The sequence below is a fragment of the Pelobates fuscus genome, chromosome 6, assembly GCF_036172605.1.
Source record: "Pelobates fuscus isolate aPelFus1 chromosome 6, aPelFus1.pri, whole genome shotgun sequence".
NCBI classification, from domain to species: Eukaryota; Metazoa; Chordata; class Amphibia; order Anura; family Pelobatidae; genus Pelobates; species Pelobates fuscus.
This window is the reverse complement of record NC_086322.1, coordinates 7178543-7203638: the sequence shown is the minus strand read 5'-3', so window position 1 is coordinate 7203638 and position 25096 is coordinate 7178543. Positions and strand designations below refer to the sequence as shown.

The window sequence follows — 25096 nt, the reverse complement described above, 5'->3', positions numbered from 1 at the left end:
ACCTACCCTCTCCATCACATATTTGCACAAGTCTAAGTATGAATAAAAATAGAATTCCGTATGTCAAAACATGTATTTTTTCCCCTTTGTTTGTTGTTAACAAAGATTTTGCAGTCTTAAGAAAGACTTTGCAGTCTTAACCCCTTAAGGACCAAACTTCTGGAATAAAAGGGGATCATGACGTGTCAGACATGTCATGTGTCCTTAAGGGGTTAAAAGCGTCATCTGAGCAGTTAGGACTTGCATTAATGACTTACGATAAACCAATGATTTTAAATGGTTGATAATGAAAACGACACATTTTTTATGATTTCTCTCATACATTTCTAAGTAAAAGCTAAACGAGTATTAATATAAGATGTTAGCTTTGAAAGGTGATATCAGAAGCACCAGGAAATATATATATTGATGGTGGCATGCCAACATCTTCTCTTTGGAGCACTTGAAGGGTTTTGCTATAAGTGATTTTTGCTGACTATATTAAACACAGTTCGAAGCTAAGTGTTTCAAAAGAAAAAACACCAAATGCTTGGGCTCGTCCGGGGTTTGAACCCGGGACCTCTCGCACCCTAAGCGAGAATCATACCCCTAGACCAACGAGCCATTACATTAGTTGGGTTTTAGGAAAAAAATTGCCAGACTAACGCGCCAGACAGCGTTTGTGTTCTCAAAATAGAAACAAAGTTTTCGTTTTAAAGTGAGGATTTTAAAATTCCTCAATAGGATCTGTTTTTCCAATATCATTTTCATTGTATGGGTGAATTAACAGTTGAGGTTTATGTACGATGGTGATAAATCATATTGACTGTTGTCAAAGTTGAGTCTGCTTCTGGTCAAATTGCTGGGGAAACTTAAAATGTCCATTCATTTCTTAATTGTTTATGAGGGCTTTGTTGGTTTAGGAGAAATTTGTGGTTCTAATATATGTTGGAAAAGCACATGAAGGATTTAACTTTCTTTCTCATATTCTGCATGCTATCACCATGTTGAAAATAAAGTAAAGATGTGCAGAGGAGAAATTAATTATAAATAGTCTTCTGCAAAATAATGTTTGGGGAGGTTGGCCTGGTTCCATAACTTGAATCCACAGTCGAACGTAACGACTGCCTTGAATTTACCTTTACAGTTTTATTCATCGATACATTCAGGCATGTACTGGAAGGAATTTGATTCAAACCTACCCTCTCCATCACATATTTGCACAAGTCTAAGTATGAATAAAAATAGAATTCCGTATGTCAAAACATGTATTTTTTCCCCTTTGTTTGTTGTTAACAAAGATTTTGCAGTCTTAAGAAAGACTTTGCAGTCTTAACCCCTTAAGGACCAAACTTCTGGAATAAAAGGGGATCATGACGTGTCAGACATGTCATGTGTCCTTAAGGGGTTAAAAGCGTCATCTGAGCAGTTAGGACTTGCATTAATGACTTACGATAAATCATTGATTTTAAATGGTTGATAATGAAAACGACACATTTTTTATGATTTCTCTCATACATTTCTAAGTAAAAGCTAAACGAGTATTAATATAAGATGTTAGCTTTGAAAGGTGATATCAGAAGCACCAGGAAATATATATATTGATGGTGGCATGCCAACATCTTCTCTTTGGAGCACTTGAAGGGTTTTGCTATAAGTGATTTTTGCTGACTATATTAAACACAGTTCGAAGCTACGTGTTTCAAAAGAAAAAACACCAAATGCTTGGGCTCGTCCGGGATTTGAACCCGGGACCTCTCGCACCCTAAGCGAGAATCATACCCCTAGACCAACGAGCCATTACATTAGTTGGGTTTTAGGAAAAAAATTGCCAGACTAACGCGCCAGACAGCGTTTGTGTTCTCAAAATAGAAACAAAGTTTTCGTTTTGAAGTGAGGATTTTAAAATTCCTCAATAGGATCTGTTTTTCCAATATCATTTTCATTGTATGGGTGAATTAACAGTTGAGGTTTATGTACGATGGTGATAAATCATATTGACTGTTGTCAAAGTTGAGTCTGCTTCTGGTCAAATTGCTGGGGAAGACTTAAAATGTCCATTCATTTCTTAATTGTTTATGAGGGCTTTGTTGGTTTAGGAGAAATTTGTGGTTCTAATATATGTTGGAAAAGCACATGAAGGATTTAACTTTCTTTCTCATATTCTGCATGCTATCACAATGTTGAAAATAAAGTAAAGATGTGCAGAGGAGAAATTAATTATAAATAGTCTTGTGCAAAATAATGTTTGGGGAGGTTGGCCTGGTTCCATAACTTGAATCCACAGTCGAACGTAACGACTGCCTTGAATTTACCTTTACAGTTTTATTCATCGATACATTCAGGCGTGTACTGGAAGGAATTTGATTCAAACCTACCCTCTCCATCACATATTTGCACAAGTCTAAGTATGAATAAAAATAGAATTCCGTATGTCAAAACATGTATTTTTTCCCCTTTGTTTGTTGTTAACAAAGATTTTGCAGTCTTAAGAAAGACTTTGCAGTCTTAAAAGCGTCATCTGAGCAGTTAGGACTTGCATTAATGACTTACGATAAACCATTGATTTTAAATGGTTGATAATGAAAACGACACATTTTTTATGATTTCTCTCATACATTTCTAAGTAAAAGCTAAACGAGTATTAATATAAGATGTTAGCTTTGAAAAGTGATATCAGAAGCACCAGGAAATATATATTTTGATGGTGGCATGCCAACATCTTCTCTTTGGAGCACTTGAAGGGTTTTGCTATAAGTGATTTTTGCTGACTATATTAAACACAGTTCGAAGCTACGTGTTTCAAAAGAAAAAACACCAAATGCTTGGGCTCGTCCGGGATTTGAACCCGGGACCTCTCGCACCCTAAGCGAGAATCATACCCCTAGACCAACGAGCCATTACATTAGTTGGGTTTTAGGAAAAAAATTGCCAGACTAACGCGCCAGACAGCGTTTGTGTTCTCAAAATAGAAACAAAGTTTTCGTTTTGAAGTGAGGATTTTAAAATTCCTCAATAGGATCTGTTTTTCCAATATCATTTTCATTGTATGGGTGAATTAACAGTTGAGGTTTATGTACGATGGTGATAAATCATATTGACTGTTGTCAAAGTTGAGTCTGCTTCTGGTCAAATTGCTGGGGAAGACTTAAAATGTCCATTCATTTCTTAATTGTTTATGAGGGCTTTGTTGGTTTAGGAGAAATTTGTGGTTCTAATATATGTTGGAAAAGCACATGAAGGATTTAACTTTCTTTCTCATATTCTGCATGCTATCACCATGTTGAAAATAAAGTAAAGATGTGCAGAGGAGAAATTAATTATAAATAGTCTTGTGCAAAATAATGTTTGGGGAGGTTGGCCTGGTTCCATAACTTGAATCCACAGTCGAACGTAACGACTGCCTTGAATTTACCTTTACAGTTTTATTCATCGATACATTCAGGCGTGTACTGGAAGGAATTTGATTCAAACCTACCCTCTCCATCACCTATTTGCACAAGTCTAAGTATGAATAAAAATAGAATTCCGTATGTCAAAACATGTATTTTTTCCCCTTTGTTTGTTGTTAACAAAGATTTTGCAGTCTTAAGAAAGACTTTGCAGTCTTAACCCCTTAAGGACCAAACTTCTGGAATAAAAGGGGATCATGACGTGTCAGACATGTCATGTGTCCTTAAGGGGTTAAAAACGTCATCTGAGCAGTTAGGACTTGCATTAATGACTTACGATAAACCAATGATTTTAAATGGTTGATAATGAAAACGATACATTTTTTATGATTTCTCTCATACATTTCTAAGTAAAAGCTAAACGAGTATTAATATAAGATGTTAGCTTTGAAAGGTGATATCAGAAGCACCAGGAAATATATATATTGATGGTGGCATGCCAACATCTTCTCTTTGGAGCACTTGAAGGGTTTTGCTATAAGTGATTTTTGCTGACTATATTAAACACAGTTCGAAGCTACGTGTTTCAAAAGAAAAAACACCAAATGCTTGGGCTCGTCCGGGGTTTGAACCCGGGACCTCTCGCACCCTAAGCGAGAATCATACCCCTAGACCAACGAGCCATTACATTAGTTGGGTTTTAGGAAAAAAATTGCCAGACTAACGCGCCAGACAGCGTTTGTGTTCTCAAAATAGAAACAAAGTTTTCGTTTTGAAGTGAGGATTTTAAAATTCCTCAATAGGATCTGTTTTTCCAATATCATTTTCATTGTATGGGTGAATTAACAGTTGAGGTTTATGTACGATGGTGATAAATCATATTGACTGTTGTCAAAGTTGAGTCTGCTTCTGGTCAAATTGCTGGGGAAGACTTAAAATGTCCATTCATTTCTTAATTGTTTATGAGGGCTTTGTTGGTTTAGGAGAAATTTGTGGTTCTAATATATGTTGGAAAAGCACATGAAGGATTTAACTTTCTTTCTCATATTCTGCATGCTATCACCATGTTGAAAATAATGTAAAGTTGTGCAGAGGAGAAATTAATTATAAATAGTCTTGTGCAAAATAATGTTTGGGGAGGTTGGCCTGGTTCCATAACTTGAATCCACAGTCGAACGTAACGACTGCCTTGAATTTACCTTTACAGTTTTATTCATCGATACATTCAGGCGTGTACTGGAAGGAATTTGATTCAAACCTACCCTCTCCATCACATATTTGCACAAGTCTAAGTATGAATAAAAATAGAATTCCGTATGTCAAAACATATATTTTTTCCCCTTTGTTTGTTGTTAACAAAGATTTTGCAGTCTTAAGAAAGACTTTGCAGTCTTAAAAGCGTCATCTGAGCAGTTAGGACTTGCATTAATGACTTACGATAAACCATTGATTTTAAATGGTTGATAATGAAAACAACACATTTTTTATGATTTCTCTCATACATTTCTAAGTAAAAGCTAAACGAGTATTAATATAAGATGTTAGCTTTGAAAGGTGATATCAGAAGCACCAGGAAATATATATATTGATGGTGGCATGCCAACATCTTCTCTTTGGAGCACTTGAAGGGTTTTGCTATAAGTGATTTTTGCTGACTATATTAAACACAGTTCGAAGCTACGTGTTTCAAAAGAAAAAACATCAAATGCTTGGGCTCGTCCGGGATTTGAACCCGGGACCTCTCGCACCCTAAACGAGAATCATACCCCTAGACCAACGAGCCATTACATTAGTTGGGTTTTAGGAAAAAAATTGCCAGACTAACGCGCCAGACAGCGTTTGTGTTCTCAAAATAGAAACAAAGTTTTCGTTTTGAAGTGAGGATTTTAAAATTCCTCAATAGGATCTGTTTTTCCAATATCATTTTCATTGTATGGGTGAATTAACAGTTGAGGTTTATGTACGATGGTGATAAATCATATTGACTGTTGTCAAAGTTGAGTCTGCTTCTGGTCAAATTGCTGGGGAAGACTTAAAATGTCCATTCATTTCTTAATTGTTTATGAGGGCTTTGTTGGTTTAGGAGAAATTTGTGGTTCTAATATATGTTGGAAAAGCACATGAAGGATTTAACTTTCTTTCTCATATTCTGCATGCTATCACCATGTTGAAAATAAAGTAAAGATGTGCAGAGGAGAAATTAATTATAAATAGTCTTCTGCAAAATAATGTTTGGGGAGGTTGGCCTGGTTCCATAACTTGAATCCACAGTCGAACGTAACGACTGCCTTGAATTTACCTTTACAGTTTTATTCATCGATACATTCAGGCGTGTACTGGAAGGAATTTGATTCAAACCTACCCTCTCCATCACATATTTGCACAAGTCTAAGTATGAATAAAAATAGAATTCCGTATGTCAAAACATGTATTTTTTCCCCTTTGTTTGTTGTTAACAAAGATTTTGCAGTCTTAAGAAAGACTTTTCAGTCTTAAAAGCGTCATCTGAGCAGTTAGGACTTGCATTAATGACTTACGATAAACCATTGATTTTAAATGGTTGATAATGAAAACGACACATTTTTTATGATTTCTCTCATACATTTCTAAGTAAAAGCTAAACGAGTATTAATATAAGATGTTAGCTTTGAAAGGTGATATCAGAAGCACCAGGAAATATATATATTGATGGTGGCATGCCAACATCTTCTCTTTGGAGCACTTGAAGGGTTTTGCTATAAGTGATTTTTGCTGACTATATTAAACACAGTTCGAAGCTACGTGTTTCAAAAGAAAAAAACACCAAATGCTTGGGCTCGTCCGGGATTTGAACCCGGGACCTCTCGCACCCTAAGTGAGAATCATACCCCTAGACCAACGAGCCATTACATTAGTTGGGTTTTAGGAAAAAAATTGCCAGACTAACGCGCCAGACAGCGTTTGTGTTCTCAAAATAGAAACAAAGTTTTCGTTTTGAAGTGAGGATTTTAAAATTCCTCAATAGGATCTGTTTTTCCAATATCATTTTCATTGTATGGGTGAATTAACAGTTGAGGTTTATGTACGATGGTGATAAATCATATTGACTGTTGTCAAAGTTGAGTCTGCTTCTGGTCAAATTGCTGGGGAAGACTTAAAATGTCCATTCATTTCTTAATTGTTTATGAGGGCTTTGTTGGTTTAGGAGAAATTTGTGGTTCTAATATATGTTGGAAAAGCACATGAAGGATTTAACTTTCTTTCTCATATTCTGCATGCTATCACCATGTTGAAAATAAAGTAAAGATGTGCAGAGGAGAAATTAATTATAAATAGTCTTGTGCAAAATAATGTTTGGGGAGGTTGGCCTGGTTCCATAACTTGAATACACAGTCGAACGTAACGACTGCCTTGAATTTACCTTTACAGTTTTATTCATCGATACATTCAGGCGTGTACTGGAAGGAATTTGATTCAAACCTACCCTCTCCATCACATATTTGCACAAGTCTAAGTATGAATAAAAATAGAATTCCGTATGTCAAAACATGTATTTTTTCCCCTTTGTTTGTTGTTAACAAAGATTTTGCAGTCTTAAGAAAGACTTTGCAGTCTTAAAAGCGTCATCTGAGCAGTTAGGACTTGCATTAATGACTTACGATAAACCATTGATTTTAAATGGTTGATAATGAAAACGACACATTTTTTATGATTTCTCTCATACATTTCTAAGTAAAAGCTAAACGAGTATTAATATAAGATGTTAGCTTTGAAAGGTGATATCAGAAGCACCAGGAAATATATATATTGATGGTGGCATGCCAACATCTTCTCTTTGGAGCACTTGAATGGTTTTGCTATAAGTGATTTTTGCTGACTATATTAAACACAGTTCGAAGCTACGTGTTTCAAAAGAAAAAACACCAAATGCTAGAGCTCGTCCGGGATTTGAACCCGGGACCTCTCGCACCCTAAGCGAGAATCATACCCCTAGACCAACGAGCCATTACATTAGTTGGGTTTTAGGAAAAAAATTGCCAGACTAACGCGCCAGACAGCGTTTGTGTTCTCAAAATAGAAACAAAGTTTTCGTTTTGAAGTGAGGATTTTAAAATTCCTTAATAGGATCTGTTTTTCCAATATCATTTTCATTGTATGGGTGAATTAACAGTTGAGGTTTATGTACAATGGTGATAAATCATATTGACTGTTGTCAAAGTTGAGTCTGCTTCTGGTCAAATTGCTGGGGAAACTTAAAATGTCCATTTATTTCTTAATTGTTTATGAGGGCTTTGTTGGTTTAGGAGAAATTTGTGGTTCTAATATATGTTGGAAAAGCACATGAAGGATTTAACTTTCTTTCTCATATTCTGCATGCTATCACCATGTTGAAAATAAAGTAAAGATGTGCAGAGGAGAAATTAATTATAAATAGTCTTCTGCAAAATAATGTTTGGGGAGGTTGGCCTGGTTCCATAACTTGAATCCACAGTCGAACGTAACGACTGCCTTGAATTTACCTTTACAGTTTTATTCATCGATACATTCAGGCGTGTACTGGAAGGAATTTGATTCAAACCTACCCTCTCCATCACATATTTGCACAAGTCTAAGTATGAATAAAAATAGAATTCCGTATGTCAAAACATGTATTTTTTCCCCTTTGTTTGTTGTTAACAAAGATTTTGCAGTCTTAAGAAAGACTTTGCAGTCTTAAAAGCGTCATCTGAGCAGTTAGGACTTGCATTAATGACTTACGATAAACCATTGATTTTAAATGGTTGATAATGAAAACGACACGTTTTTTATGATTTCTCTCATACATTTCTAAGTAAAAGCTAAACGAGTATTAATATAAGATGTTAGCTTTGAAAGGTGATATCAGAAGCACCAGGAAATATATATATTGATGGTGGCATGCCAACATCTTCTCTTTGGAGCACTTGAAGGGTTTTGCTATAAGTGATTTTTGCTGACTATATTAAACACAGTTCGAAGCTACGTGTTTCAAAAGAAAAAAACACCAAATGCTTGGGCTCGTCCGGGATTTGAACCCGGGACCTCTCGCACCCTAAGCGAGAATCATACCCCTAGACCAACGAGCGATTACATTAGTTGGGTTTTAAGAAAAAAATTGCCAGACTAACGCGCCAGACAGCGTTTGTGTTCTCAAAATAGAAACACAGTTTTCGTTTTGAAGTGAGGATTTTAAAATTCCTCAATAGGATCTGTTTTTCCAATATCATTTTCATTGTATGGGTGAATTAACAGTTGAGGTTTATGTACGATGGTGATAAATCATATTGACTGTTGTCAAAGTTGAGTCTGCTTCTGGTCAAATTGCTGGGGAAGACTTAAAATGTCCATTCATTTCTTAATTGTTTATGAGGGCTTTGTTGGTTTAGGAGAAATTTGTGGTTCTAATATATGTTGGAAAAGCACATGAAGGATTTAACTTTCTTTCTCATATTCTGCATGCTATCACCATGTTGAAAATAAAGTAAAGATGTGCAGAGGAGAAATTAATTATAAATAGTCTTGTGCAAAATAATGTTTGGGGAGGTTGGCCTGGTTCCATAACTTGAATCCACAGTCGAACGTAACAACTGCCTTGAATTTACCTTTACAGTTTTATTCATCGATACATTCAGGCGTGTACTGGAAGGAATTTGATTCAAACCTACCCTCTCCATCACATATTTGCACAAGTCTAAGTATGAATAAAATTAGAATTCCGTATGTCAAAACATATATTTTTTTCCCCTTTGTTTGTTGTTAACAAAGATTTTGCAGTCTTAAGAAAGACTTTGCAGTCTTAAAAGCGTCATCTGAGCAGTTAGGACTTGCATTAATGACTTACGATAAACCATTGATTTTAAATGGTTGATAATGAAAACGACACATTTTTTATGATTTCTCTCATACATTTCTAAGTAAAAGCTAAACGAGTATTAATATAAGATGTTAGCTTTGAAAGGTGATATCAGAAGCACCAGGAAATATATATATTGATGGTGGCATGCCAACATCTTCTCTTTGGAGCACTTGAAGGGTTTTGCTATAAGTGATTTTTGCTGACTATATTAAACACAGTTCGAAGCTACGTGTTTCAAAAGAAAAAACACCAAATGCTTGGGCTCGTCCGGGATTTGAACCCGGGACCTCTCGCACCCTAAGCGAGAATCATACCCCTAGACCAACGAGCCATTACATTAGTTGGGTTTTAGGAAAAAAATTGCCAGACTAACGCGCCAGACAGCGTTTGTGTTCTCAAAATAGAAACAAAGTTTTCGTTTTGAAGTGAGGATTTTAAAATTCCTCAATAGGATCTGTTTTTCCAATATCATTTTCATTGTATGGGTGAATTAACAGTTGAGGTTTATGTACGATGGTGATAAATCATATTGACTGTTGTCAAAGTTGAGTCTGCTTCTGGTCAAATTGCTGGGGAAGACTTAAAATGTCCATTCATTTCTTAATTGTTTATGAGGGCTTTGTTGGTTTAGGAGAAATTTGTGGTTCTAATATATGTTGGAAAAGCACATGAAGGATTTAACTTTCTTTCTCATATTCTGCATGCTATCACCATGTTGAAAATAAAGTAAAGATGTGCAGAGGAGAAATTAATTATAAATAGTCTTGTGCAAAATAATGTTTGGGGAGGTTGGCCTGGTTCCATAACTTGAATCCACAGTCGAACGTAACGACTGCCTTGAATTTACCTTTACAGTTTTATTCATCGATACATTCAGGCGTGTACTGGAAGGAATTTGATTCAAACCTACCCTCTCCATCACATATTTGCACAAGTCTAAGTATGAATAAAATTAGAATTCCGTATGTCAAAACATATATTTTTTTCCCCTTTGTTTGTTGTTAACAAAGATTTTGCAGTCTTAAGAAAGACTTTGCAGTCTTAAAAGCGTCATCTGAGCAGTTAGGACTTGCATTAATGACTTACGATAAACCATTGATTTTAAATGGTTGATAATGAAAACGACACATTTTTTATGATTTCTCTCATACATTTCTAAGTAAAAGCTAAACGAGTATTAATATAAGATGTTAGCTTTGAAAGGTGATATCAGAAGCACCAGGAAATATATATATTGATGGTGGCATGCCAACATCTTCTCTTTGGAGCACTTGAAGGGTTTTGCTATAAGTGATTTTTGCTGACTATATTAAACACAGTTCGAAGCTACGTGTTTCAAAAGAAAAAACACCAAATGCTTGGGCTCGTCCGGGATTTGAACCCGGGACCTCTCGCACCCTAAGCGAGAATCATACCCCTAGACCAACGAGCCATTACATTAGTTGGGTTTTAGGAAAAAAATTGCCAGACTAACGCGCCAGACAGCGTTTGTGTTCTCAAAATAGAAACAAAGTTTTCGTTTTGAAGTGAGGATTTTAAAATTCCTCAATAGGATCTGTTTTTCCAATATCATTTTCATTGTATGGGTGAATTAACAGTTGAGGTTTATGTACGATGGTGATAAATCATATTGACTGTTGTCAAAGTTGAGTCTGCTTCTGGTCAAATTGCTGGGGAAGACTTAAAATGTCCATTCATTTCTTAATTGTTTATGAGGGCTTTGTTGGTTTAGGAGAAATTTGTGGTTCTAATATATGTTGGAAAAGCACATGAAGGATTTAACTTTCTTTCTCATATTCTGCATGCTATCACCATGTTGAAAATAAAGTAAAGATGTGCAGAGGAGAAATAAATTATAAATAGTCTTCTGCAAAATAATGTTTGGGGAGGTTGGCCTGGTTCCATAACTTGAATCCACAGTCGAACGTAACGACTGCCTTGAATTTACCTTTACAGTTTTATTCATCGATACATTCAGGCGTGTACTGGAAGGAATTTGATTCAAACCTACCCTCTCCATCACATATTTGCACAAGTCTAAGTATGAATAAAAATAGAATTCCGTATGTCAAAACATGTATTTTTTCCCCTTTGTTTGTTGTTAACAAAGATTTTGCAGTCTTAAGAAAGACTTTGCAGTCTTAAAAGCGTCATCTGAGCAGTTAGGACTTGCATTAATGACTTACGATAAACCATTGATTTTAAATGGTTGATAATGAAAACGACACATTTTTTATGATTTCTCTCATACATTTCTAAGTAAAAGCTAAACGAGTATTAATATAAGATGTTAGCTTTGAAAGGTGATATCAGAAGCACCAGGAAATATATATATTGATGGTGGCATGCCAACATCTTCTCTTTGGAGCACTTGAAGGGTTTTGCTATAAGTGATTTTTGCTGACTATATTAAACACAGTTCGAAGCTACGTGTTTCAAAAGAAAAAACACCAAATGCTTGGGCTCGTCCGGGATTTGAACCCGGGACCTCTCGCACCCTAAGCGAGAATCATACCCCTAGACCAACGAGCCATTACATTAGTTGGGTTTTAGGAAAAAAATTGCCAGACTAACGCGCCAGACAGCGTTTGTGTTCTCAAAATAGAAACAAAGTTTTCGTTTTGAAGTGAGGATTTTAAAATTCCTCTATAGGATCTGTTTTTCCAATATCATTTTCATTGTATGGGTGAATTAACAGTTGAGGTTTATGTACGATGGTGATAAATCATATTGACTGTTGTCAAAGTTGAGTGTGCTTCTGGTCAAATTGCTGGGGAAGACTTAAAATGTCCATTCATTTCTTAATTGTTTATGAGGGCTTTGTTGGTTTAGGAGAAATTTGTGGTTCTAATATATGTTGGAAAAGCACATGAAGGATTTAACTTTCTTTCTCATATTCTGCATGCTATCACCATGTTGAAAATAAAGTAAAGATGTGCAGAGGAGAAATTAATAATAAATAGTCTTGTGCAAAATAATGTTTGGGGAGGTTGGCCTGGTTCCATAACTTGAATCCACAGTCGAACGTAACGACTGCCTTGAATTTACCTTTACAGTTTTATTCATCGATACATTCAGGCGTGTACTGGAAGGAATTTGATTCAAACCTACCCTCTCCATCACATATTTGCACAAGTCTAAGTATGAATAAAAATAGAATTCCGTATGTCAAAACATGTATTTTTTCCCCTTTGTTTGTTGTTAACAAAGATTTTGCAGTCTTAAGAAAGACTTTGCAGTCTTAAAAGCGTCATCTGAGCAGTTAGGACTTGCATTAATGACTTACGATAAACCATTGATTTTAAATGGTTGATAATGAAAACGACACATTTTTTATGATTTCTCTCATACATTTCTAAGTAAAAGCTAAACGAGTATTAATATAAGATGTTAGCTTTGAAAGGTGATATCAGAAGCACCAGGAAATATATATATTGATGGTGGCATGCCAACATCTTCTCTTTGGAGCACTTGAAGGGTTTTGCTATAAGTGATTTTTGCTGACTATATTAAACACAGTTCGAAGCTACGTGTTTCAAAAGAAAAAACACCAAATGCTTGGGCTCGTCCGGGATTTGAACCCGGGACCTCTCGCACCCTAAGCGAGAATCATACCCCTAGACCAACGAGCCATTACATTAGTTGGGTTTTAGGAAAAAAATTGCCAGACTAACGCGCCAGACAGCGTTTGTGTTCTCAAAATAGAAACAAAGTTTTCGTTTTGAAGTGAGGATTTTAAAATTCCTCAATAGGATCTGTTTTTCCAATATCATTTTCATTGTATGGGTGAATTAACAGTTGAGGTTTATGTACGATGGTGATAAATCATATTGACTGTTGTCAAAGTTGAGTGTGCTTCTGGTCAAATTGCTGGGGAAGACTTAAAATGTCCATTCATTTCTTAATTGTTTATGAGGGCTTTGTTGGTTTAGGAGAAATTTGTGGTTCTAATATATGTTGGAAAAGCACATGAAGGATTTAACTTTCTTTCTCATATTCTGCATGCTATCACCATGTTGAAAATAAAGTAAAGATGTGCAGAGGAGAAATTAATTATAAATAGTCTTGTGCAAAATAATGTTTGGGGAGGTTGGCCTGGTTCCATAACTTGAATCCACAGTCGAACGTAACGACTGCCTTGAATTTACCTTTACAGTTTTATTCATCGATACATTCAGGCGTGTACTGGAAGGAATTTGATTCAAACCTACCCTCTCCATCACATATTTGCACAAGTCTAAGTATGAATAAAAATAGAATTCCGTATGTCAAAACATGTATTTTTTCCCCTTTGTTTGTTGTTAACAAAGATTTTGCAGTCTTAAGAAAGACTTTGCAGTCTTAAAAGCGTCATCTGAGCAGTTAGGACTTGCATTAATGACTTACGATAAACCATTGATTTTAAATGGTTGATAATGAAAACGACACATTTTTTATGATTTCTCTCATACATTTCTAAGTAAAAGCTAAACGAGTATTAATATAAGATGTTAGCTTTGAAAGGTGATATCAGAAGCACCAGGAAATATATATATTGATGGTGGCATGCCAACATCTTCTCTTTGGAGCACTTGAAGGGTTTTGCTATAAGTGATTTTTGCTGACTATATTAAACACAGTTCGAAGCTACGTGTTTCAAAAGAAAAAACACCAAATGCTTGGGCTCGTCCGGGATTTGAACCCGGGACCTCTCGCACCCTAAGCGAGAATCATACCCCTAGACCAACGAGCCATTACATTAGTTGGGTTTTAGGAAAAAAATTGCCAGACTAACGCGCCAGACAGCGTTTGTGTTCTCAAAATAGAAACAAAGTTTTCGTTTTGAAGTGAGGATTTTAAAATTCCTCTATAGGATCTGTTTTTCCAATATCATTTTCATTGTATGGGTGAATTAACAGTTGAGGTTTATGTACGATGGTGATAAATCATATTGACTGTTGTCAAAGTTGAGTGTGCTTCTGGTCAAATTGCTGGGGAAGACTTAAAATGTCCATTCATTTCTTAATTGTTTATGAGGGCTTTGTTGGTTTAGGAGAAATTTGTGGTTCTAATATATGTTGGAAAAGCACATGAAGGATTTAACTTTCTTTCTCATATTCTGCATGCTATCACCATGTTGAAAATAAAGTAAAGATGTGCAGAGGAGAAATTAATAATAAATAGTCTTGTGCAAAATAATGTTTGGGGAGGTTGGCCTGGTTCCATAACTTGAATCCACAGTCGAACGTAACGACTGCCTTGAATTTACCTTTACAGTTTTATTCATCGATACATTCAGGCGTGTACTGGAAGGAATTTGATTCAAACCTACCCTCTCCATCACATATTTGCACAAGTCTAAGTATGAATAAAAATAGAATTCCGTATGTCAAAACATGTATTTTTTCCCCTTTGTTTGTTGTTAACAAAGATTTTGCAGTCTTAAGAAAGACTTTGCAGTCTTAAAAGCGTCATCTGAGCAGTTAGGACTTGCATTAATGACTTACGATAAACCATTGATTTTAAATGGTTGATAATGAAAACGACACATTTTTTATGATTTCTCTCATACATTTCTAAGTAAAAGCTAAACGAGTATTAATATAAGATGTTAGCTTTGAAAGGTGATATCAGAAGCACCAGGAAATATATATATTGATGGTGGCATGCCAACATCTTCTCTTTGGAGCACTTGAAGGGTTTTGCTATAAGTGATTTTTGCTGACTATATTAAACACAGTTCGAAGCTACGTGTTTCAAAAGAAAAAACACCAAATGCTTGGGCTCGTCCGGGATTTGAACCCGGGACCTCTCGCACCCTAAGCGAGAATCATACCCCTAGACCAACGAGCCATTACATTAGTTGGGTTTTAGGAAAAAAATTGCCAGACTAACGCGCCAGACAGCGTTTGTGTTCTCAAAATAGAAACAAAGTTTTCGTTTTGAAGTGAGGATTTTAAAATTCCTCAATAGGATCTGTTTTTCCAATATCATTTTCATTGTATGGGTGAATTAACAGTTGAGGTTTATGTACGATGGTGATAAATCATATTGACTGTTGTCAAAGTTGAGTGTGCTTCTGGTCAAATTGCTGGGGAAGACTTAAAATGTCCATTCATTTCTTAATTGTTTATGAGGGCTTTGTTGGTTTAGGAGAAATTTGTGGTTCTAATATATGTTGGAAAAGCACATGAAGGATTTAACTTTCTTTCTCATATTCTGCATGCTATCACCATGTTGAAAATAAAGTAAAGATGTGCAGAGGAGAAATTAATTATAAATAGTCTTGTGCAAAATAATGTTTGGGGAGGTTGGCCTGGTTCCATAACTTGAATCCACAGTCGAACGTAACGACTGCCTTGAATTTACCTTTACAGTTTTATTCATCGATACATTCAGGCGTGTACTGGAAGGAATTTGATTCAAACCTACCCTCTCCATCACATATTTGCACAAGTCTAAGTATGAATAAAAATAGAATTCCGTATGTCAAAACATGTATTTTTTCCCCTTTGTTTGTTGTTAACAAAGATTTTGCAGTCTTAAGAAAGACTTTGCAGTCTTAAAAGCGTCATCTGAGCAGTTAGGACTTGCATTAATGACTTACGATAAACCATTGATTTTAAATGGTTGATAATGAAAACGACACATTTTTTATGATTTCTCTCATACATTTCTAAGTAAAAGCTAAACGAGTATTAATATAAGATGTTAGCTTTGAAAGGTGATATCAGAAGCACCAGGAAATATATATATTGATGGTGGCATGCCAACATCTTCTCTTTGGAGCACTTGAAGGGTTTTGCTATAAGTGATTTTTGCTGACTATATTAAACACAGTTCGAAGCTACGTGTTTCAAAAGAAAAAACACCAAATGCTTGGGCTCGTCCGGGATTTGAACCCGGGACCTCTCGCACCCTAAGCGAGAATCATACCCCTAGACCAACGAGCCATTACATTAGTTGGGTTTTAGGAAAAAAATTGCCAGACTAACGCGCCAGACAGCGTTTGTGTTCTCAAAATAGAAACAAAGTTTTCGTTTTGAAGTGAGGATTTTAAAATTCCTCTATAGGATCTGTTTTTCCAATATCATTTTCATTGTATGGGTGAATTAACAGTTGAGGTTTATGTACGATGGTGATAAATCATATTGACTGTTGTCAAAGTTGAGTGTGCTTCTGGTCAAATTGCTGGGGAAGACTTAAAATGTCCATTCATTTCTTAATTGTTTATGAGGGCTTTGTTGGTTTAGGAGAAATTTGTGGTTCTAATATATGTTGGAAAAGCACATGAAGGATTTAACTTTCTTTCTCATATTCTGCATGCTATCACCATGTTGAAAATAAAGTAAAGATGTGCAGAGGAGAAATTAATAATAAATAGTCTTGTGCAAAATAATGTTTGGGGAGGTTGGCCTGGTTCCATAACTTGAATCCACAGTCGAACGTAACGACTGCCTTGAATTTACCTTTACAGTTTTATTCATCGATACATTCAGGCGTGTACTGGAAGGAATTTGATTCAAACCTACCCTCTCCATCACATATTTGCACAAGTCTAAGTATGAATAAAAATAGAATTCCGTATGTCAAAACATGTATTTTTTCCCCTTTGTTTGTTGTTAACAAAGATTTTGCAGTCTTAAGAAAGACTTTGCAGTCTTAAAAGCGTCATCTGAGCAGTTAGGACTTGCATTAATGACTTACGATAAACCATTGATTTTAAATGGTTGATAATGAAAACGACACATTTTTTATGATTTCTCTCATACATTTCTAAGTAAAAGCTAAACGAGTATTAATATAAGATGTTAGCTTTGAAAGGTGATATCAGAAGCACCAGGAAATATATATATTGATGGTGGCATGCCAACATCTTCTCTTTGGAGCACTTGAAGGGTTTTGCTATAAGTGATTTTTGCTGACTATATTAAACACAGTTCGAAGCTAAGTGTTTCAAAAGAAAAAACACCAAATGCTTGGGCTCGTCCGGGATTTGAACCCGGGACCTCTCGCACCCTAAGCGAGAATCATACCCCTAGACCAACGAGCCATTACATTAGTTGGGTTTTAGGAAAAAAATTGCCAGACTAACGCGCCAGACAGCGTTTGTGTTCTCAAAATAGAAACAAAGTTTTCGTTTTGAAGTGAGGATTTTAAAATTCCTCAATAGGATCTGTTTTTCCAATATCATTTTCATTGTATGGGTGAATTAACAGTTGAGGTTTATGTACGATGGTGATAAATCATATTGACTGTTGTCAAAGTTGAGTGTGCTTCTGGTCAAATTGCTGGGGAAGACTTAAAATGTCCATTCATTTCTTAATTGTTTATGAGGGCTTTGTTGGTTTAGGAGAAATTTGTGGTTCTAATATATGTTGGAAAAGCACATGAAGGATTTAACTTTCTTTCTCATATTCTGCATGCTATCACCATGTTGAAAATAAAGTAAAGATGTGCAGAGGAGAAATTAATAATAAATAGTCTTGTGCAAAATAATGTTTGGGGAGGTTGGCCTGGTTCCATAACTTGAATCCACAGTCGAACGTAACGACTGCCTTGAATTTACCTTTACAGTTTTATTCATCGATACATTCAGGCGTGTACTGGAAGGAATTTGATTCAAACCTACCCTCTCCATCACATATTTGCACAAGTCTAAGTATGAATAAAAATAGAATTCCGTATGTCAAAACATGTATTTTTTCCCCTTTGTTTGTTGTTAACAAAGATTTTGCAGTCTTAAGAAAGACTTTGCAGTCTTAAAAGCGTCATCTGAGCAGTTAGGACTTGCATTAATGACTTACGATAAACCATTGATTTTAAATGGTTGATAATGAAAACGACACATTTTTTATGATTTCTCTCATACATTTCTAAGTAAAAGCTAAACGAGTATTAATATAAGATGTTAGCTTTGAAAGGTGATATCAGAAGCACCAGGAAATATATATATTGATGGTGGCATGCCAACATCTTCTCTTTGGAGCACTTGAAGGGTTTTGCTATAAGTGATTTTTGCTGACTATATTAAACACAGTTCGAAGCTACGTGTTTCAAAAGAAAAAACACCAAATGCTTGGGCTCGTCCGGGATTTGAACCCGGGACCTCTCGCACCCTAAGCGAGAATCATACCCCTAGACCAACGAGCCATTACATTAGTTGGGTTTTAGGAAAAAAATTGCCAGACTAACGCGCCAGACAGCGTTTGTGTTCTCAAAATAGAAACAAAGTTTTCGTTTTGAAGTGAGGATTTTAAAATTCCTCTATAGGATCTGTTTTTCCAATATCATTTTCATTGTATGGGTGAATTAACAGTTGAGGTTTATGTACGATGGTGATAAATCATATTGACTGTTGTCAAAGTTGAGTGTGCTTCTGGTCAAATTGCTGGGGAAGACTTAAAATGTCCATTCATTTCTTAATTGTTTATGAGGGCTTTGTTGGTTTAGGAGAAATTTGTGGTTCTAATATATGTTGGAAAAGCACATGAAGGATTTAACTTTCTTTCTCATATTCTGCATGCTATCACCATGTTGAAAATAAAGTAAAGATGTGCAGAGGAGAAATTAATAATAAATAGTCTTGTGCAAAATAATGTTTGGGGAGGTTGGCCTGGTTCCATAACTTGAATCCACAGTCGAACGTAACGACTGCCTTGAATTTACCTTTACAGTTTTATTCATCGATACATTCAGGCGTGTACTGGAAGGAATTTGATTCAAACCTACCCTCTCCATCACATATTTGCACAAGTCTAAGTATGAATAAAAATAGAATTCCGTATGTCAAAACATGTATTTTTTCCCCTTTGTTTGTTGTTAACAAAGATTTTGCAGTCTTAAGAAAGACTTTGCAGTCTTAAAAGCGTCATCTGAGCAGTTAGGACTTGCATTAATGACTTACGATAAACCATTGATTTTAAATGGTTGATAATGAAAACGACACATTTTTTATGATTTCTCTCATACATTTCTAAGTAAAAGCTAAACGAGTATTAATATAAGATGTTAGCTTTGAAAGGTGATATCAGAAGCACCAGGAAATATATATATTGATGGTGGCATGCCAACATCTTCTCTTTGGAGCACTTGAAGGGTTTTGCTATAAGTGATTTTTGCTGACTATATTAAACACAGTTCGAAGCTAAGTGTTTCAAAAGAAAAAACACCAAATGCTTGGGCTCGTCCGGGATTTGAACCCGGGACCTCTCGCACCCTAAGCGAGAATCATACCCCTAGACCAACGAGCCATTACATTAGTTGGGTTTTAGGAAAAAAATTGCCAGACTAACGCGCCAGACAGCGTTTGTGTTCTCAAAATAGAAACAAAGTTTTCGTTTTGAAGTGAGGATTTTAAAATTCCTCAATAGGATCTGTTTTTCCAATATCATTTTCATTGTATGGGTGAATTAACAGTTGAGGTTTATGTACGATGGTGATAAATCATATTGACTGTTGTCAAAGTTGAGTGTGCTTCTGGTCAAATTGCTGGGGAAGACTTAAAATGTCCATTCATTTCTTAATTGTTTATGAGGGCTTTGTTGGTTTAGGAGAAATTTGTGGTTCTAATATATGTTGGAAAAGCACATGAAGGATTTAACTTTCTTTCTCATATTCTGCATGCTATCACCATGTTGAAAATAAAGTAAAGATGTGCAGAGGAGAAATTAATAATAAATAGTCTTGTGCAAAATAATGTTTGGGGAGGTTGGCCTGGTTCCATAACTTGAATCCACAGTCGAACGTAACGACTGCCTTGAATTTACCTTTACAGTTTTATTCATCGATACATTCAGGCGTGTACTGGAAGGAATTTGATTCAAACCTACCCTCTCCATCACATATTTGCACAAGTCTAAGTATGAATAAAAATAGAATTCCGTATGTCAAAACATGTATTTTTTCCCCTTTGTTTGTTGTTAACAAAGATTTTGCAGTCTTAAGAAAGACTTTGCAGTCTTAAAAGCGTCATCTGAGCAGTTAGGACTTGCATTAATGACTTACGATAAACCATTGATTTTAAATGGTTGATAATGAAAACGACACATTTTTTATGATTTCTCTCATACATTTCTAAGTAAAAGCTAAACGAGTATTAATATAAGATGTTAGCTTTGAAAGGTGATATCAGAAGCACCAGGAAATATATATATTGATGGTGGCATGCCAACATCTTCTCTTTGGAGCACTTGAAGGGTTTTGCTATAAGTGATTTTTGCTGACTATATTAAACACAGTTCGAAGCTACGTGTTTCAAAAGAAAAAACACCAAATGCTTGGGCTCGTCCGGGATTTGAACCCGGGACCTCTCGCACCCTAAGCGAGAATCATACCCCTAGACCAACGAGCCATTACATTAGTTGGGTTTTAGGAAAAAAATTGCCAGACTAACGCGCCAGACAGCGTTTGTGTTCTCAAAATAGAAACAAAGTTTTCGTTTTGAAGTGAGGATTTTAAAATTCCTCTATAGGATCTGTTTTTCCAATATCATTTTCATTGTATGGGTGAATTAACAGTTGAGGTTTATGTACGATGGTGATAAATCATATTGACTGTTGTCAAAGTTGAGTGTGCTTCTGGTCAAATTGCTGGGGAAGACTTAAAATGTCCATTCATTTCTTAATTGTTTATGAGGGCTTTGTTGGTTTAGGAGAAATTTGTGGTTCTAATATATGTTGGAAAAGCACATGAAGGATTTAACTTTCTTTCTCATATTCTGCATGCTATCACCATGTTGAAAATAAAGTAAAGATGTGCAGAGGAGAAATTAATAATAAATAGTCTTGTGCAAAATAATGTTTGGGGAGGTTGGCCTGGTTCCATAACTTGAATCCACAGTCGAACGTAACGACTGCCTTGAATTTACCTTTACAGTTTTATTCATCGATACATTCAGGCGTGTACTGGAAGGAATTTGATTCAAACCTACCCTCTCCATCACATATTTGCACAAGTCTAAGTATGAATAAAAATAGAATTCCGTATGTCAAAACATGTATTTTTTCCCCTTTGTTTGTTGTTAACAAAGATTTTGCAGTCTTAAGAAAGACTTTGCAGTCTTAAAAGCGTCATCTGAGCAGTTAGGACTTGCATTAATGACTTACGATAAACCATTGATTTTAAATGGTTGATAATGAAAACGACACATTTTTTATGATTTCTCTCATACATTTCTAAGTAAAAGCTAAACGAGTATTAATATAAGATGTTAGCTTTGAAAGGTGATATCAGAAGCACCAGGAAATATATATATTGATGGTGGCATGCCAACATCTTCTCTTTGGAGCACTTGAAGGGTTTTGCTATAAGTGATTTTTGCTGACTATATTAAACACAGTTCGAAGCTAAGTGTTTCAAAAGAAAAAACACCAAATGCTTGGGCTCGTCCGGGATTTGAACCCGGGACCTCTCGCACCCTAAGCGAGAATCATACCCCTAGACCAACGAGCCATTACATTAGTTGGGTTTTAGGAAAAAAATTGCCAGACTAACGCGCCAGACAGCGTTTGTGTTCTCAAAATAGAAACAAAGTTTTCGTTTTGAAGTGAGGATTTTAAAATTCCTCAATAGGATCTGTTTTTCCAATATCATTTTCATTGTATGGGTGAATTAACAGTTGAGGTTTATGTACGATGGTGATAAATCATATTGACTGTTGTCAAAGTTGAGTGTGCTTCTGGTCAAATTGCTGGGGAAGACTTAAAATGTCCATTCATTTCTTAATTGTTTATGAGGGCTTTGTTGGTTTAGGAGAAATTTGTGGTTCTAATATATGTTGGAAAAGCACATGAAGGATTTAACTTTCTTTCTCATATTCTGCATGCTATCACCATGTTGAAAATAAAGTAAAGATGTGCAGAGGAGAAATTAATTATAAATAGTCTTGTGCAAAATAATGTTTGGGGAGGTTGGCCTGGTTCCATAACTTGAATCCACAGTCGAACGTAACGACTGCCTTGAATTTACCTTTACAGTTTTATTCATCGATACATTCAGGCGTGTACTGGAAGGAATTTGATTCAAACCTACCCTCTCCATCACATATTTGCACAAGTCTAAGTATGAATAAAAATAGAATTCCGTATGTCAAAACATGTATTTTTTCCCCTTTGTTTGTTGTTAACAAAGATTTTGCAGTCTTAAGAAAGACTTTGCAGTCTTAAAAGCGTCATCTGAGCAGTTAGGACTTGCATTAATGACTTACGATAAACCATTGATTTTAAATGGTTGATAATGAAAACGACACATTTTTTATGATTTCTCTCATACATTTCTAAGTAAAAGCTAAACGAGTATTAATATAAGATGTTAGCTTTGAAAGGTGATATCAGAAGCACCAGGAAATATATATATTGATGGTGGCATGCCAACATCTTCTCTTTGGAGCACTTGAAGGGTTTTGCTATAAGTGATTTTTGCTGACTATATTAAACACAGTTCGAAGCTACGTGTTTCAAAAGAAAAAACACCAAATGCTTGGGCTCGTCCGGGATATGAACCCGGGACCTCTCGCACCCTAAGCGAGAATCATACCCCTAGACCAACGAGCCATTACATTAGTTGGGTTTTAGGAAAAAAATTGCCAGACTAACGCACCAGACAGCGTTTGTGTTCTCAAAATAGAAACAAAGTTTTCGTTTTGAAGTGAGGATTTTAAAATTCCTCAATAGGATCTGTTTTTCCAATATCATTTTCATTGTATGGGTGAATTAACAGTTGAGGTTTATGTACGATGGTGATAAATCATATTGACTGTTGTCAAAGTTGAGTCTTCTTCTGGTCAAATTGCTGGGGAAACTTAAAATGTCCATTCATTTCTTAATTGTTTATGAGGGCTTTGTTGGTTTAGGAGAAATTTGTGGTTCTAATATATGTTGGAAAAGCACATGAAGGATTTAACTTTCTTTCTCATATTCTGCATGCTATCACCATGTTGAAAATAAAGTAAAGATGTGCAGAGGAGAAATTAATTATAAATAGTCTTCTGCAAAATAATGTTTGGGGAGGTTGGCCTGGTTCCATAACTTGAATCCACAGTCGAACGTAACGACTGCCTTGAATTTACCTTTACAGTTTTATTCATCGATACATTCAGGCGTGTACTGGAAGGAATTTGATTCAAACCTACCCTCTCCATCACATATTTGCACAAGTCTAAGTATGAATAAAAATAGAATTCCGTATGTCAAAACATGTATTTTTTCCCCTTTGTTTGTTGTTAACAAAGATTTTGCAGTCTTAAGAAAGACTTTGCAGTCTTAAAAGCGTCATCTGAGCAGTTAGGACTTGCATTAATGACTTACGATAAACCATTGATTTTAAATGGTTGATAATGAAAACGACACATTTTTTATGATTTCTCTCATACATTTCTAAGTAAAAGCTAAACGAGTATTAATATAAGATGTTAGCTTTGAAAGGTGATATCAGAAGCACCAGGAAACGCGCCAGACAGCGTTTGTGTTCTCAAAATAGAAACAAAGTTTTCGTTTTGAAGTGAGGATTTTAAAATTCCTCAATAGGATCTGTTTTTCCAATATCATTTTCATTGTATGGGTGAATTAACAGTTGAGGTTTATGTACGATGGTGATAAATCATATTGACTGTTGTCAAAGTTGAGTCTGCTTCTGGTCAAATTGCTGGGGAAGACTTAAAAGGTCCATTCATTTCTTAATTGTTTATGAGGGCTTTGTTGGTTTAGGAGAAATTTGTGGTTCTAATATATGTTGGAAAAGCACATGAAGGATTTAACTTTCTTTCTCATATTCTGCATGCTATCACCATGTTGAAAATAAAGTAAAGTTGTGCAGAGGAGAAATTAATTATAAATAGTCTTGTGCAAAATAATGTTTGGGGAGGTTGGCCTGGTTCCATAACTTGAATCCACAGTCGAATGTAACGACTGCCTTGAATTTACCTTTACAGTTTTATTCATCGATACATTCAGGCGTGTACTGGAAGGAATTTGATTCAAACCTACCCTCTCCATCACATATTTGCACAAGTCTAAGTATGAATAAAAATAGAATTCCGTATGTCAAAACATGTATTTTTTCCCCTTTGTTTGTTGTTAACAAAGATTTTGCAGTCTTAAGAAAGACTTTGCAGTCTTAAAAGCGTCATCTGAGCAGTTAGGACTTGCATTAATGACTTACGATAAACCATTGATTTTAAATGGTTGATAATGAAAACGACACATTTTTTATGATTTCTCTCATACATTTCTAAGTAAAAGCTAAACGAGTATTAATATAAGATGTTAGCTTTGAAAGGTGATATCAGAAGCACCAGGAAATATATATATTGATGGTGGCATGCCAACATCTTCTCTTTGGAGCACTTGAAGGGTTTTGCTATAAGTGATTTTTGCTGACTATATTAAACACAGTTCGAAGCTACGTGTTTCAAAAGAAAAAAACACCAAATGCTTGGGTACGTCCGGGATTTGAACCCGGGACCTCTCGCACCCTAAGCGAGAATCATACCCCTAGACCAACGAGCCATTACATTAGTTGGGTTTTAGAAAAAAAATTGCCAGAATAACGCGCCAGACAGCGTTTGTGTTCTCAAAATAGAAACAAAGTTTTCGTTTTGAAGTGAGGATTTTAAAATTCCTCAATAGGATCTGTTTTTCCAATATCATTTTCATTGTATGGGTGAATTAACAGTTGAGGTTTATGTACGATGGTGATAAATCATATTGACTGTTGTCAAAGTTGAGTCTGCTTCTGGTCAAATTGCTGGGGAAGACTTAAAAGGTCCATTCATTTCTTAATTGTTTATGAGGGCTTTGTTGGTTTAGGAGAAATTTGTGGTTCTAATATATGTTGGAAAAGCACATGAAGGATTTAACTTTCTTTCTCATATTCTGCATGCTATCACCATGTT

General features: G+C 35.5%; 16 non-coding genes across 16 annotated transcripts; all 16 read right to left on the bottom strand.

Annotated features, from left to right (window-relative positions):
* Nucleotides 1-531: 531 nt before the first annotated feature.
* Nucleotides 532-603, bottom strand: TRNAP-AGG (transfer RNA proline (anticodon AGG)). The gene has a single exon. It is a non-coding gene; the product is annotated as a tRNA-Pro (tRNA).
* Nucleotides 604-1706: 1103 nt separating this feature from the next.
* Nucleotides 1707-1778, bottom strand: TRNAP-AGG (transfer RNA proline (anticodon AGG)). Its single transcript has one exon. It is a non-coding gene; the product is annotated as a tRNA-Pro (tRNA).
* Nucleotides 1779-2806: 1028 nt separating this feature from the next.
* TRNAP-AGG (transfer RNA proline (anticodon AGG)) lies at nucleotides 2807-2878 on the bottom strand. Its single transcript has one exon. It is a non-coding gene; the product is annotated as a tRNA-Pro (tRNA).
* A 1104-nt stretch (nucleotides 2879-3982) lies between these two features.
* On the bottom strand, nucleotides 3983-4054 carry TRNAP-AGG (transfer RNA proline (anticodon AGG)). Its single transcript has one exon. It is a non-coding gene; the product is annotated as a tRNA-Pro (tRNA).
* A 5430-nt stretch (nucleotides 4055-9484) lies between these two features.
* TRNAP-AGG (transfer RNA proline (anticodon AGG)) lies at nucleotides 9485-9556 on the bottom strand. The gene has a single exon. It is a non-coding gene; the product is annotated as a tRNA-Pro (tRNA).
* Nucleotides 9557-10585: 1029 nt separating this feature from the next.
* Nucleotides 10586-10657, bottom strand: TRNAP-AGG (transfer RNA proline (anticodon AGG)). Its single transcript has one exon. It is a non-coding gene; the product is annotated as a tRNA-Pro (tRNA).
* A 1028-nt stretch (nucleotides 10658-11685) lies between these two features.
* TRNAP-AGG (transfer RNA proline (anticodon AGG)) lies at nucleotides 11686-11757 on the bottom strand. The gene has a single exon. It is a non-coding gene; the product is annotated as a tRNA-Pro (tRNA).
* A 1028-nt stretch (nucleotides 11758-12785) lies between these two features.
* Nucleotides 12786-12857, bottom strand: TRNAP-AGG (transfer RNA proline (anticodon AGG)). Its single transcript has one exon. It is a non-coding gene; the product is annotated as a tRNA-Pro (tRNA).
* Nucleotides 12858-13885: 1028 nt separating this feature from the next.
* Nucleotides 13886-13957, bottom strand: TRNAP-AGG (transfer RNA proline (anticodon AGG)). The gene has a single exon. It is a non-coding gene; the product is annotated as a tRNA-Pro (tRNA).
* A 1028-nt stretch (nucleotides 13958-14985) lies between these two features.
* On the bottom strand, nucleotides 14986-15057 carry TRNAP-AGG (transfer RNA proline (anticodon AGG)). The gene has a single exon. It is a non-coding gene; the product is annotated as a tRNA-Pro (tRNA).
* A 1028-nt stretch (nucleotides 15058-16085) lies between these two features.
* TRNAP-AGG (transfer RNA proline (anticodon AGG)) lies at nucleotides 16086-16157 on the bottom strand. The gene has a single exon. It is a non-coding gene; the product is annotated as a tRNA-Pro (tRNA).
* A 1028-nt stretch (nucleotides 16158-17185) lies between these two features.
* TRNAP-AGG (transfer RNA proline (anticodon AGG)) lies at nucleotides 17186-17257 on the bottom strand. Its single transcript has one exon. It is a non-coding gene; the product is annotated as a tRNA-Pro (tRNA).
* A 1028-nt stretch (nucleotides 17258-18285) lies between these two features.
* TRNAP-AGG (transfer RNA proline (anticodon AGG)) lies at nucleotides 18286-18357 on the bottom strand. Its single transcript has one exon. It is a non-coding gene; the product is annotated as a tRNA-Pro (tRNA).
* Nucleotides 18358-19385: 1028 nt separating this feature from the next.
* TRNAP-AGG (transfer RNA proline (anticodon AGG)) lies at nucleotides 19386-19457 on the bottom strand. The gene has a single exon. It is a non-coding gene; the product is annotated as a tRNA-Pro (tRNA).
* A 1028-nt stretch (nucleotides 19458-20485) lies between these two features.
* Nucleotides 20486-20557, bottom strand: TRNAP-AGG (transfer RNA proline (anticodon AGG)). The gene has a single exon. It is a non-coding gene; the product is annotated as a tRNA-Pro (tRNA).
* Nucleotides 20558-21585: 1028 nt separating this feature from the next.
* TRNAP-AGG (transfer RNA proline (anticodon AGG)) lies at nucleotides 21586-21657 on the bottom strand. Its single transcript has one exon. It is a non-coding gene; the product is annotated as a tRNA-Pro (tRNA).
* Nucleotides 21658-25096: the final 3439 nt, after the last annotated feature.